The sequence below is a fragment of the Lissotriton helveticus genome, chromosome 7, assembly GCF_964261635.1.
Source record: "Lissotriton helveticus chromosome 7, aLisHel1.1, whole genome shotgun sequence".
Classification (NCBI taxonomy): Eukaryota; Metazoa; Chordata; class Amphibia; order Caudata; family Salamandridae; genus Lissotriton; species Lissotriton helveticus.
Window position 1 is genome coordinate 522166550 of NC_136068.1, and position 14025 is coordinate 522180574.

Consider the following 14025-nt stretch of genomic DNA (forward strand, 5'->3'; position numbering starts at 1 on the left):
CCAGACCTAGAAAGAATACTATCACAAGAAATCGCTAGTGGGTAGATGATTTCCACGCATTCACACCATCACCTTTCCAAACTTAGAACTGCAAAAGTTTGTGAATTCTAAAAAATTGTAAATATACACCTAGTCAATAAATACTTCTATGGGTGCAGATTTATTAAATTTTTGGGTAAACCAGGGACTACATAAAAGTGTAAGGTCCCAATCCAAACAAGCATTTGCAATGCAATAGGTCTCGCATTAGGAAAGTTTGAGCTATTGGTATTGTAAATGACAATTTTTTTATTTATGTGTTGGTTTTGAAAATAGTGAAATTAATCGCTTTGTCATTTACAATGCCAATAGTTTTAACTTTCGCAAATGTGACACCTATAGCATTTGTACTGCAATATGTGTTGTATTTACGTGACTTACATGTATTGATATTACAAATAACAATGGCTTTTAATTTTTTTAAATAATACTTAAATACAAGTTATTGTAATTTATAATGGCAGTAGCTTAAACTTTTTTAAATGACTTTTGTGAAGATTATGTTCAGTGTATTTTATTGTGACGAAAATCCAAGAACATAAGTAGAATATGAACATCTTTTTGTGACATTTGTAATAAAGCTTAAAACATTGAGAGAAGATATTTGAACCAGTTGTTGAATGGTTGCACAGATTGATGTTGTGGTGGCGCTGAGTGATGTTGTGGTGGCGACGAGTGATGCTGTGGCGTTCAGTGATGCTGTGGTAGCGCATAGTGATGTTGTGGTGCCCCTGAGAGATGCTGTGGTGGTGCTGAGTGATGCTGTGGGGATGCGATAGATAGAGTGAGTGCGATAGATAGATAGAGTGAGTGCGATAGATAGATAGAGGGAGGCCGATAGATAGATAGAGGGAGGCCGATAGATAGATGTAGGGCGATAGATAGATGGAGGGCGATAGATAGAGGGAGGGCGATAGATAGAGGGAGGGCGATAGATAGATAGATAGATAGATAGATAGGCAGATAGACAGATAGGCAGATAGACAGACAAGACAGACAAGGCAGAAAAGACAGACAAGACAGACAAGACAGACAAGACAGATAAGACAGATAAGACAGATAAGACAGATAAGACAGATAAGACAGATAAGACAGATAAGACAGATAAGACAGATAAGATAGATAAGATAGATAAGACAGATAGAGTGAGGGCGATCGATAGATAGATAGGCAGAAATACAGACAGATGAGACAGATGAGACAGATAAGATAGATAAGATAGAAAGATAGAGTGAGGGCGATAGATAGAGTGTGGGCCATAGATAGATAGATGGTTGTGTGTGTGTGTGTGGGGGGGGGGGTTGTGTGTGGGGGGTTGTGTGTGTGGGGGGTTGTGTGTGTGGGTGTGTGTGTGTGGGTGGGTGTGTGTGGGTGGGTGTGTGTGTGTGGGTGTGTGTGTGTGGGTGTGTGCGTGGGGGGTTGTGCGCATGGGAGTTGTGTGTGTGGGTTGTGTGTGTGGAGTTATGTGTGTGGTTGTGTGTGTGTGGTTGTGTGTGTGGGGTTTTGTGTGTGGGGTTTTGTGTGTGTGGGGTTTTGTGTGTGTGGGGTTTTGTGTGTGTGGGGGGTTTTGTGTGTGTGGGGGGTTTTGTGTGTGTGGGGGGTTTTGTGTGTGTGGGGGGTTGTGTGTGTGGGGGGTTGTGTGTGAGGTGTGTGTGGGGGGTTGTGTGTGTGGGTGTGTGTGGGGGGTTGTGTGTGTGGGTGGGTGTGGGGGGTTGTGTGTGGGGGTGGGTGTGGGGGGTTGTGTGTGGGGGGTTGTGTGTGGGGGGTTGTGTGGGGGGTTGTGTGGGGGGAGGTTGTGTGTGAGTGGGTGGGTGTGTGGGGGGTTGTGTGTGTGGGGGGCTGTGTGTGTGTGTGGGGAGACTTTTGAAAGCCTTACTATAATTTCGCCAAACAAGCATTGCTAAAGCAATGCTTTCAGCGAGACCTTAAAACGCAGGTGATTGTTTAGGTAACACTGTGTCAAACTGCACAGCATTTGTTGTCTTATTTTCTGATCTCAGCTATCTCAAACCGTGGTTATGTACCGAGCAGCCTGCTTGAGGCCCTCCTTCCGCTTCTGTCTTGATAAATGATCATATAGCTGATTTAGTTTCCTTTTGACTAATATTGGACGGGTTACTGCCACTATAGAAAGCAATTTAGAAAACACCTGCCCCATTAAGTCAGATGGCAAACAACAAAAAAATCGAAAGCTTCTGGTAGAATCTCTGACCTCCGAGGCTGACACGGTTTGATGGGAAATTTGATGCAATAGGCAGCAAAAGCCAAAAGGCTTGTTGTCAGCAATGAAGGCTGAAAGTTAGCAGAATTAATATAACTGTACAATGGAAGGAAAAGAAACCTAGTCTTAATGTCAGCACTTGAAGTGGGGACAAAAGAAAGGGCCGCTTCCTCCTGGGGAGTCCCCGGGGGCTCTTGCCACTTAAAAGTATGGCTGAGGGGCGACAAAGCGCTGTCTTAAAAAATATAAATAAGACGTGTGGGTAGTCTAAGCCTGACAGGGCCTGCTTGTAAAAACACTTCTAACCGGCCCTCACCGAAGCCAATATAAAGCAATAAAGGTCATCCCACACTTCAGCCTAGATCCGCAGGGAACGTCCCCGTGGGATAAATCTCTGAGGATGGAAGTGCTTATCTCCTGCAAGCAGAGCCAGGGTGAAATCTCCTCCGAGCCAAAGGATGCGTATAAATATATATTTTTCTCTTTTTTTGAGATGATTTATGTCAGGGAAGGGCAGTTATTTAACAAACTGGCTGATCATGATGAATCAGATGAGAAGGAGAAAGAGCAGCCGGGGAGCCCTGGGCTCCGTGGCGGGGCTCAGATAAACAATAAACAAAACACTTCTAGAAGGAGCATGCCATCCCGGGTTGCAATTAGTCTAAAGCTGTCACAGGCACTTGTAGCAAGAAGTACACCCTAAATTATCACACATAATTTATTGAGCAACTGCTACACTCCGATTTGTGAACTCAAGTGCAGACGAATTTCATTTAATTGCACCCCCTGACGCAGGGATGGCATATTCATTAGGGAGCCCCCTGACACAGATAGCAAATTATTTAGCTTTCAGATTGTGTGTTTTGTGCACATTGCTCATGTTCCATAATTAAACAATTAAAAACAAAAAAAATTGAAGTTAAACCTGATCTCCTATGCCCGTTTCCCTTCCTGCTTTCATGTCGCCGTCGATCATACTTACATTTGCAGTTTGAGAGGGAGAAGCATGAGACAAAAACATTATTCGCGGTCTCTGGTGATGGCAGTAAAAAACAAGCATACCAGTCTTTTGGCCTTGTGGGGCGGCGGCTGCTCCTCTGCAGACTCCCCCTGCTCCACGCTGCCCTTCCTCCATCATTTCCTCCGTCTCCGTTGCTGCTCGTCGTGGTGCCTCCGCGGGCGCCGACGCTCAGCCACAACTCCCTGCTGCCCTGCTCCTCTTCACCCCGGGTCTCAGAGTAGGGGATGTCCGCCGCTCCTTCCTCCTCTCCAATGGCCTCCTCCTCCCCAGAGGGCGTCTCACCACGCACGAGTACAAAGAACGAAACCGAAACCTAAAGGCGAACAAAGTCACGTGAACTGTTCACGAGCCGCACTTCGTGATCTGTTCTGCCATACTGTCTACTGTAGAAGCTAACGCAGGCAACCAACTACCATTGTACAATGCTGCACGTGGCCATCTCTGGTCTCCACTCGTTGTCGGCTGAGCCGACGACTATAGTGTCTCGGCGAGAACACGCTTTGCGCTTTCGCCAGCGAGACCTAAAAATGAAGAAGTTAAAACCTCTCAGTGAAATTAAAACAAGAATTAAAACCAACACATGCATAGTAGACCTGAATCATGGTTCCCAGACCCAACTATCAAGTCAATAATGCATTTATTTAGGGGAATGTCACATCCCAAGCACCCCTCCCACCGGACCTATGCCCTCACCACGTGTGTTCTACTACAATATCATGTATTTAATACTGACCTAAAAAAACACTGACTCCTGAATATCAACTACATCTTCAAGGTAAATATATATAGAGAAGTATAGATTTGCCTAACAGCATATATATGCACCTTAATGATGAAAAAGTTACTTGGGTAGTTATACTTCTGATGGGTACTATGGCTTCCAGCAGGTTCCTAACCTAATGAATATCCTCCAGATACTATCCTGGATCAGAAAACTTTTATTCCCACCATTAACATTCCAGCGCCAGCGGATGGCACCATGCAACTTCAATCACGGCTCTGTCAGCCCTGGATTTGTGGCGACTAACATAAAATTCTGGTACTTTTTCAGTACACCGTGCACTGGCATCAAATTCTGGTACTTTTTCAGCACACCACGAGGCGTGTAGAGACAAACAGAGAGAGCACGTGACCGTACACCATCTGATATGTTTGCATACCTTGTGATCTAAGTAATCACAGCACTAACACTCAGGGGTGGAGAGGGAGAGAGGAGGGGAATCTGCAGGAAGATAAATTATTCACCTGAAATTCTGTTACAGAAGTTATGCAACTTTTTCTTCGGATGGATACTTCTAGCACACTCCTTACCAGTAGAATGAGTCTCATAGCCATACCCTGCATGGGGTGGGTTCGCAGTAGTGCCAGTTATACATGAAACCCATGCAACACAGCTCTGGCAAAGTATCCATCACTATGTACCTATGCTGTGCAGCAGTAGTGTTTAGTGAAAGCATGAAAGGATGTCCACTTGGCTGCCTGGCAGATGCCAACTACAAGTTGATCTGATGAGAGCAGCAGAGCCCGCCATAGTGAGCAGGAATGAATGCAAGCCAGAGGGTCTTTTTTGGCAGAGCCATGGACGATTGTAATAAGAAAGGTAACCCACGGCAAGATGGTGTACTTTGTCACCACTATGCACTTCATGGCACAAACAAAGTTAACAATCAGCTGATCATCTATTCTGTCCTGTTGATTAAAATCAATGTAGTAAAACATTGCATGCTTGGGGTCCAGTCTATGCATCCGGTCCTCCTATTCGGTGGGATGAAAGGTAGTGTAAACAAATGGAAGAGTTAAACACTGCCACATGTGAAAGGCAAATACTGTTTGGTAATATGGATAGACAAAAAGGAACAACCAGTTTGCCTGGACAGTAGATTGTGAATGATTGCTGTACTGAAAGGGCCTGTAGTTCTCTTTCCTTATGGGCCAAAGGTATTGCGCCCAAAAGGTGGTTTTCAAAGTCAGAAGTCAAACCGGCAACTGTGTATTGGCTCAAATGGAACATTAACACAAAATGTACATACCACAGAGGAATAATAAACAGAGTGTTATAAAACAAATAAAGCAAACCATTCAGAAAACTCCTCACTAGTGTTGAATAAAATAGGTGAGGCTGGTCAGGGAGACACATGAAGGTGTATAGGGCAGTCAAATAATATGTTATGGTAGTCATTTGGGACTAGAGGCCTGGGAAGTGCAGAGCACTGGAAAGGCATAACTGAAATGTGTCCAGACGCTCTTATTCACACCACTGAACAAACATGTTCTAGGGACCTTCACAAATAGGTTATGTGTTGTGTATCGTAGTAACCACGAAGACTTCTGCTACTTCAGGTGGTAAGCAGAGGTACTCCGGCACTGCTCAAGAGTCACACACGAACCGGACCACTCTGCTGAAAGACCAGGTCCATCCAATGCAGGATGGAAAGAAGGGGATACGTTCTGAGTTCCAACAGTTCACTAACAATTGCTCTTTAGCACAATCCGAGGCGATTAGGATCGCCTGTACTAGATTCTGCAGGACTCTATAGTGAAGAACAATAGTTGGGAATGCAACCAGTTGAACCTGAAGGCATCCACTAGGGAACCATTCAGAGGTAAAAGTATGGTACAAAACCGAGGGGCACTTCTGTTCAGGGCCATGGTGATGACATTAACGCATGTACAACCCAATTTTTGAAAATACCACTTCCGTCACATTGGGATTAAATTCCCTCTTGTGGTGAGCCATATGAGAGGTTGCTCAGAGTATCTGCTCTCTGTAGGAAGCTGGCTCTCTATATAGTGTACCAAAAGAAGGTGCACTTTTTTTAGAGAGTCCAGGAATTCCTTACTAGCGTACAGGGCATTGCTTTAACAATCCCAAGGTGCTCTATTTGTAGTAGTGACGTCGAGAAGCCTTAGGCTTATCAGAGGAGAATGTTAGGCATTTTCTGCACACAAAGAGTCAATAAATGAGAAACAAACCAAATAGGAAAATTCAACACCAATTTGTAAAAATAAAACAGGTTTTTATATAATTATAGACACCAAGATCTTTGGGATCAGGTAAGTACTTTTCGTGTTGGCGAATTTCAGAAACAGAAAATACAGCTGTCAGATTTGAGGCACGAGCCTCAAACGCTGTAATGTTATCCCTGGGAGAAACATACATTGCATAGTGTCCCTTGACAACTACTTCCACAACTGTTCTTCTGGACATAAGGTAAGTAGAGGCCAAGGTCTAAGAAATCATCAACAGTTAAAGTTTACCTACTCTGGTGTGTCGAGCTGCAGAGGTGCTTTTCGCTGGGGTAGCCTTGAACGCTACACATTGAAGTCAATCGGGAACAGTACCTGCAAACAGAGGCTGCAAGTGAAGACTGGGGGGATCAGTTCAGCAGAACCCAAAGGGGGGCTCGGCTCTTGAGGGTCTCATGACCACAGAGGCACCGTCTGTTTCAATGGACTCGAGCTGGGGGCTCGGGTGCATAGGTGTTTTGTCCACAGGTTTGAGGAAGGAGAATTCAATTTTCATCTGAAATTTTGGCCCAGATTAATTTGTGCTCTCCTCGTCTGGGTTCCCTGGACTGGACACATGGGAAAAATGATCTACCCATTCGTCAGGACTCATACTAGTGTCCAGTGGTGAGTTACAGCCATTAGACATTTTACTTTAATTTACCATATGCCAGAACAAACTGGCATTTTTATCCTTCCATGTGGTAACTAAGTTGTCCCATACTTGGAACTGATAATCCATTTTCTTTATCCTCAAGATTAGTTTGTATTCTTTCCTGTGTATTGGCTCTAATTCCACACTACCCCTCCCAACATCCTGCACTGCAGCCATGTACTAAGTACAGGTCAACTTCATCTTCTGATGGAAAAGGTTTAAGTGTTCCTACCAATACATGCCATGGAACCAGTACCCGAAAACCAATGCAAACCAGGAGTGTACTCCCTGTTCTTTCTGATCCTCAAAATGCATGGTTCGGTCTGACAGATCATTGACCACAATAACTGTACAGATTCAGCCTCTCCGAACACTCTAATATGGTCCCTTTGCAGAACGTCATTCCACAGCTACACAAGTCGTCAATGCCAGTGATGGATACAAAAAGGGGTATAATTTCATTTCCCTATCCTCCCAGTGCATTACCTGTAACTTTGGTTCCAGGTAAATGGATGACACTACCAGTACCGCTCCAAGGGTGTTTACAAAGTGCTTAGCGGTAACAGCAGTGCACCTACGCAGAAATCCCATACATATATTTCCTTACTAAGGTGATTGGCTTATCAAGAATACCAGCAAACAGCAATGCCTAGCACACACTCAAACAGAAATATCCCAACTTAGTAGACTAGGTTTCAACATCAATGTGAAAAAGTGACATCTTCAACCACAACACATTTCAACTCTTTCTTGGCCCCATTCTGTATGTGGTAGGCAAGTACAGCATATCCCAATGAACAAGGGTGATGGCATTCCAACATCTGGGGCTTTTCACTTTTCGAACTATAATGAAACAGTTGTGTATGATGGCTTCCTACATAGTGACAGTACAACATGCCAGGTGACACATTCGCCCAATATAATAGTGCCTCTCACGGCAGGGAACACAAACTAAAGGACATTGTTTGGATCTAGTATTCAGTATCGACCAGGCCAGCACTCTCTGCTTTGCTTGAAAATGAAAACCTGTGGCTTGGCAGGCACTTTCTAGGTCCTCTTCCGCAGGTGACCATCATCACTAATGCGTCTATAGTGGATGGGGATTTCACTTCCATGAAATGACTGTCGAAGGAACCTGGACTTCCTTAGCACCAGGGATGCAACAAACTACCTCCAGCTCGTAGCCATCAGAGAAGCCCTGAAAACATTCCTCTCAATTATTCAGGGGAAAACAGTACTAATAAAGATAAACATAACAGCCATGTATGGAATACCAAAGCATGGTAGCACCCCCCTAACTCTCTGCACTAGCTCAAGAGATATGGCTATGGGTGACCCACAATAACATTCACCTGTTGGGAGAGCAGTGGAGAACAACTTTGTGCACCTCCTCAGCAGGACCTTTCCAACAGGTTCAAATGTGGAAATTTCACACACAACTCCTTTACAAGTACTTTCGGCGGTGTGAGAACGACACAATAGACCTATTCGGCCCTCCCAAAAAAAGCAAAATTCCAAACCATTGACTCCAGGTACCCGAACCCACAGTCCATGAGTAATGCACTATGGATGGGTTGGTCAGGGATATTTACATATGCTTTTCAGTCTCTCCCCCTTATCCCGAGCATGGTGAGAAAAAATACAGCAGGGATCCATGACATACATCTGAGTGACACCAACCTGGGCAAGAAAGCCCTGGTGTCCAATGCTCCTGGGGAGGTCAGGTAATCCCCACGAGAAGCTCCTGCTGAGGTCTAATCTTCTTTCTCCTATCACTGTAGCTTAAACACCCAGATCCCAAACAGCTATAACATGTGATCTGGCATCTGAGTTTCTAGAGTTTGGTTACCCCAATCCTCTTGAGGAATGCATGACTATCCTGCAGGAAGGGTGAGAGTCCACTACGCACACCTGTTACGTAGCTAAGAGGAAAAGATTAATGCTCAAGTTAATGTTTCTGTGCAGGGAATTGTTTAGTCTCTCCTACACCTTTACAAGACACACCTTGATTACACTTACATATGTGTACCCTTAACTATAGTTGCAGCATACCAACAAAACAGATAACACTCATCTCTTTTTAATGCCCCCCTCATTAAGGCTTTCATGAAGGATATAAAGAGGGTAATACCACCAAAGATGCCCCCTGTAACCGTGTGGAACCTGAATGAGGTCCTCACTTAACTAATGGGTCCTCCCTTTGAGCCCCTACACTCATGTGACCTACACGTCTTGTCTTGGAGGGTGGTGTTCCTATTCTCAGTCACCTTCATTAGAAGCATTAGTGAACTCCACGCTTCTTCAGTAGAGGAACCATTCTTTCAGATTCACAAAGATAGAGTAGTCCTTCATACCAACCCTAAATGTTTGACTAAGGGTGTCTCGCCTTTTCACATGTGCCAAAACGTTGCACTCCTGGTCTTCTTCCCACAGTCTGTCGCAGAAACGGCTCTTCACATTTTGGATGTTAGGAGGGCATTCAAGTATTACTTAGACAGAACTTAGGGCCAGAAGTACGACCCATTTTTGCATGTGCAAACCCGTTTGCGCATGCAAAAAATAAAAGGGTCATGTAAAAACCCTATTTAGCAAGTTGCAATTTATTTGCGACTCGCTGAATAGGATTTGTGACTCGCAATTAGGCCGGGGCGTTCCATGGGCGTCCCTTTCTAATTGCGACTCGCTACTCTATGTAAGAATGTTTTGCGACCACAATTGCGGTTGCAAAACACTTGCAATTTACCGCCCTCTTCAAGAGGGTGGTAATGCACTCACAAATGGGAAGGGGTTCCCAGGGGACCACTTCCCCTTTGCAAATGCAGTGGAAAATGAAACAAAAACGTTTTTTTGTTTTTTTAATGCATCCCGTTTTCCATTAAGGAAAACGGGCTGCATTTCTTTATTTAAAACACACTTTATTGGAAAGCAGTCCCAGACATGGAGGTCTGCTGAGCCTAGCAGGCCACCATACATGGGAGGGCCAGCCATTTCTTATGGGGTAGCAAATTGCGAGTGCCTCATGAATATTGATGAGGCATGCAATTTGCGACCCCATTGGGAATCGCAAACAGTGCCAATGGCATTTAGCGACTTGCCATTATGCGCAATTTGCAAGTGGCTAAATGCCCCAGTCCTACATCTGGTCCTAAGCCTTTTAAAAACCCCAATCAATTTTTGTAGCCTTCACCAAACACCACAGGGGTAGATCACAGACAGTGGTAGTGAACCAGTTCTATTCTGAACCCATACCTATTCCATGTGGGGTTCTTTGTAATGCCTTCTTAGGGCTGGGACCTTTGAGTACTTGTTCGCGCTTTATAACTTGGCAAATCAAGTCAGTCCTGTAATCTCTTAAATCGGCATTTCCAGGTGGACAGTTAAATGCATTAAACATGGTATGTGGAGACCAGTACACACTCTTGGCGCCCCCCTAGAGCCCACTCTAAATACAACAAGCCTTGGCATAGCCAATAGGTCTCGCCTTTGGGACCTTATAAGTTTTTAGACATGCAACAGTGATGTTATTCCACCAAGGATATCTGCATAACTAAATACTTATAAGGTCCCAAAAACGAGACCTATTGGCTATGCCAACGCTTCTTTCTCGCCATTTATTAATTTTCACAATGCCAAGCAGTTACCAAGTTCTTCTACACAGCTTGATTCATTTCCTGCCCTTCACACACACGTGTACACACCCATTTTAATATACCATTAGCTTGTAAGAATATGGAACCTGCATAATTTGATAAACTGTTGATTGAAATTGAACCCTATAAATTCATGAATTTTGTAGCTATTTTAACCATACAGTTGTACTAAATAAAATTGACTTTTCACAAATTTACAGTGGTATATTGAGTCTAGTGCTATCATTGTGGGTTGATGGTCTGCCATATTTATGACCGAGTAGTTGCCTAGGAACTCTTTATGATCGAGAGTCATCTGCAGTTCTACATTGCAGAAGATTTGTTTTTTGCGGTGAGGTCAGTAAAAAAAGAAAAAACACAGAAAGCTAGAAATGCCAAAGCCAATCGGCAAGGCTAGCATGGAGTCTACACTAATTTGTTTTTAAAAGGCTGAAGCAGCGAAAAAAACGGTTTGCTTTCTGTCAGTAATGCATCTAAGAAAAAACGTTTAATTTGTGATGCATCAGTGTACTTCTGAGATGCAAAATAGGCCCTTGTGTATTCATCGAAGAGGGGTGTCTGGTTGAGCCGTTTACAGAGTTACATTCATAATGTTAGCATATTACAAATGTCTTATGAGAGCATATATCACACTGTTGCTGTTACATAAAAAATGTGATTTAATTCCCCGGAATGTACAAAATGTCGACAAGGGCATGCATATGCTTCCCATATGTGGTGCAGGTGTCCCCGGACTGAAAATGTTTGTTTAATTTTCAAGTTGGTCCTTACTGGCTTACTCTTAGCTGTGCCTATCTAGATGACAGTGGTTAAGACAAAAGAGGGCACAACACTGGAAGTAACTACACTTAGGAATGTTGTGAGCAATGGAAGGACACTGCACTTCATATTAAGGAAGGAATAGAAGTAACGGAAGAAAATCAGTACGGAAAGGTAGGATACAACATATACAGCATTGGATACATTTATATGCGCTATTAGAAGTGCAGTATAAAAAAAAAGAACTCCAGGGAATACACTTGCAGCCCTACCTATAACAAAACCTATAAGAACAAAAGGGGGTGAATTGCAGTCGGCAATATCCAAAAGCTGGAAGGTTACCAGGAAGAAGAAAGAGGCAGCTAAGGTCCTAATTGGGTGACGGGAACATGTGGAACAAGAGTGTTTTCCATTTTTTTATAGACAGGAGATTGATTAAAGAGATTGTGCCCCATTGATTAACTAATATACAGTGGAGATGGTGTATGCTTCCACCTCATGTCTCACACTGACAGTCACATCCATTTGCATCATCGCCAACTGAGTTTTACGGTACAAAAGGGGGTGGTGATGGATGGAGCATCTGAACCAATCAAACACTCACACCCAGTCAAAAGATCTGGGTTTAATCCATCACCATTCTTTAGCCCACTCTGCCATCCCAGTTCAGACATGGGCATATGCAAATCAGTCTGACCCTGTGCCTCATGGGAACAGTCCAGCCCGAACTGCCAAGCCATGCCTTCCCTGGACCGGAAACAAGCTTCCGAGGACCGGTTTCTGGCATTACAGCCGTCGGCAGCCGGCTTGCTTGAATCCAGTGGCAAAGTGAGCAAGGGACTCACGTCGGAGCATACCCTGCCACACTTATGGCGGCCAAAGCGGTACAAAAGGGGGTGGTGATGGACGGAGCATCTGAACCAATCAAACACTCACACCCAGTCAAAAGATCTGGGTTTAATCCATCACCGTTCTTTAGCCCACTCTGCCACCCCAGTTCAGACATGGCCATATGCAAATCAGTCTGACCCTGTGCCTCATGGGAACAGTCCAGCCCGAACTGCCAAGCCATGCCTTCTCTGGACCGGAAACAAGCTTCCGAGGACCGGTTTCTGGCATTACAGCCGTCTTCAGCCCGGCTTGCTTGAATCCAGTGGCAAAGTGAGCAAGGGACTCACGTCCGTCCTGTCCAAAACCACTACACCAATAGGGGATAAGGCCATGAAAACATGTGGCCCTCCAAGCTTCTGACTGGGCAACACAGCTTCATATAGTGCAGATGTCCAGTTATCACCTACTTAAAAGGTCCACCAGTGAGTAACTGTATCGGTATGTTAGAAGAATACAATAGTTCGCAACCATCACTTAAGAAAAATCTAGAGTTTTAGATTCAGCAATTTTTAATGTTTCACAAGTGGTTCTCTTCTAAGTTTACAAAATTGTAATATTTCACGGAATGTATTTACATTTATGGAGGAACATGACAGGCAGAAAGATACAGTGAGAGAGGGAGCTGGGTAGCAAGCGAGTGATGCCAAGAGACAGAAAAACAAAGTGAGGGCAGGAAGAGAGAAGAGGTCAGAAAAAAGTGAAAGAGCATGATGGAGAAGGGAAAGAAAGGCTAAAAGAAATAGAAAAAAATGAGAATGTTTGAGAAGGGGAGGAAGAGAAAAGGGTGTGTGGGTGTGTGTCAGTCTTGGAGACAGAACGAGAAAGGTGAAGGGTGAGACAAAGGAAGGCAAAAAAAAACACTGCAGAGTCTGGGAAAGGAAAGAGGAAAAGTTGGAGCAGACGACGCATGAGAGACAAGGCCAGGAGTTGTATGCGCGTGTGCCGCGAAAGTGAAAGTGCATCGAGATGGCGATGCACTTAATGACCCGTGACAGGAGGAAAGACGGATGGCGGCTGCGCGCGTGCACGCTTGTGTGCGCGCAAGCTTAAGGTCACCAAAATGCTTGTGGAATCACTTTGAAAACCCGCTTTCTAAATATCTCGCAGAGCAGTGCGTGCGCTGGCTCAGGCGAGACCTAAAAAGGGGTCCACATTAGCCATTTTTGGTAGCCTTCCTCTAACCAATATCTGCAAGGCTGCTACTTGGTCAGCACCGCATGCCTTCACCAAGCATTATTATGTAGACTTTCTAACATGTTAACTGGCTTCGGTTGGTCAACCTGAAATAAGAACACTTTCTCAAACATCTGCATCATCTGATTAATAGCCACCATTTTGGAAAAGGACGGCTTCATAGTAAATGAAGGACGTGCATATCGACAGCCACACATGCTATGAATGGGAAACCATATTCAACCTGTAACCATCTGTGCGTAGCATGTAGAGCTGAAGATTCACGTGTCAACCCTCCTCCCCAGAAGTCAGCGGTGATCACAGTTATTCCTTTACTCGCTTTACTATTCAGGGCGCACTCTGTCTTTGATAGTGCACTCCCTTACACTACCGACTCGCTGTAAGGAAAACAATCTGAGGTAGAGCCAGGATGCTGCTGGTTTGTGGACCAAGGGTGGGTTCTAAACAGGTCTTGTGCCTCACTCTTCTTCAAAGAAAAGCAAGTTGCAAAGATCTAGGCCCAACACTAGATGGGAGTTGAGTGCAGAGCTGTGAATCTGCAGCACTACGCTCTAGGAACTGATAGAGACAGGTTAATATGTTACATCTA

At 44.4% G+C, this 14025-nt stretch overlaps 1 protein-coding gene across 1 annotated transcript in view; it reads right to left on the reverse strand.

The window, feature by feature from the left end:
* The window catches only part of RNF112 (ring finger protein 112), a 224447-nt gene that overhangs the window by 93165 nt on the left and 117257 nt on the right, over positions 1 to 14025 (reverse strand). The window lies entirely within an intron of this gene.